Below are 1,262 nucleotides of genomic sequence, written 5' to 3'. Positions count from 1 at the left end.
AGGGAAAGTGAGAGATTTCTTCCTCCTTGCTGCTTAGAAGAGGAATTCTGTGTTCTGTAAAGAAAGGAAGAGATTCAGAGGATCTTTGAGGAGTGTTCTTGGGGAGAAATTAGAGGTAAGTTATTTACTTGTTGTAGTTTGTATGACTTTGATTTTATATATGAATTTTGAGTTTTGTTGTGTTTTCCCCAAGAGATTTGAGTAGTTTTTTCTGTCTTTCTCCTTGTCTTGAGATTTGTGAAATGGTGATTTGAATTGGTTGAGCCACAAAAATGTTAATGAAATTGTGATGATCTTTTCACTTTGATCTTAATTTACTTTCAATCTGGCCAATTGATTTGTTAAAATATGTTTAGTTTTCCAACTAAAGTGAAGATTACATCCAAGATTTAGGGAGGTCAAAGCCCTTGGAATGTGGGTGCAAATAAATAAGGAAAAAATATTATCGGGCGTAGAATTGGAGATTTTAGAGTGACAGACTAAAATCTCCAATTCAGTCCTATCGTTTGGGTGTTGAAGTGTAGATGTTAGCCCTCAGGCGAAGGGAATGTGGGAGGTCTGAAGTGAGAGCCGGTATCCTCCCAGCCTAGCCGCAGATTCAGTAAACAAGCATAAAATTAGTCAATGTTCTTTCTGCCTAGACCAAAGGGTAAAAAATACGTATGCTCCTATTTGGCACAATATAAATTGAACTGATTCACTATAATTTCTTGACAAGGAGAATGATGCTTTCTTATATATTGAATATCACATTAAAAACCTCATTAGCATAATTAGTTATTTAATAGTTATCAAAATTAAATATTTATTTCAATTACCTATTAGTGTCAGATAAGCAAATTGAATTTCATTGTTGCGATTAAAGTATTGCTTTTCTAAAATTTTAGTTCATATTTCTAATATTACTCCCTGTGGAATTGATATCTAGGACTCCATTAGATCCCTATATTACTTGAGTGATACGTATATTTGCATTGATAAGTGTGACTTTACAATTATTGAATATTTTATACATCCATCCTTATCGAATCTATAATTGCTATTAAGTTTTGGTATAGTTGCTGAGGAATTAAATCTTTTAGCAGCAGCATTAATTACTTATATTTTTAAGCATATATAAAGTGGCTGTCAAGTTTTTGGCGCCGTTGCCGGGGATTAAACAAAAATCACAATTAGAGTAACGGACCAATTAGGATTATTAGAAAATTTTTACTTGAATTGCAACTTATTTTCATATTTAGTTAACTGTTTTACCGTGTACT

This window comes from Phalaenopsis equestris, unplaced genomic scaffold, assembly GCF_001263595.1.
Source record: "Phalaenopsis equestris unplaced genomic scaffold, ASM126359v1 Scaffold000726, whole genome shotgun sequence".
Classification (NCBI taxonomy): domain Eukaryota; kingdom Viridiplantae; phylum Streptophyta; class Magnoliopsida; order Asparagales; family Orchidaceae; genus Phalaenopsis; species Phalaenopsis equestris.
This window is presented reverse-complemented; position numbering follows the sequence as displayed.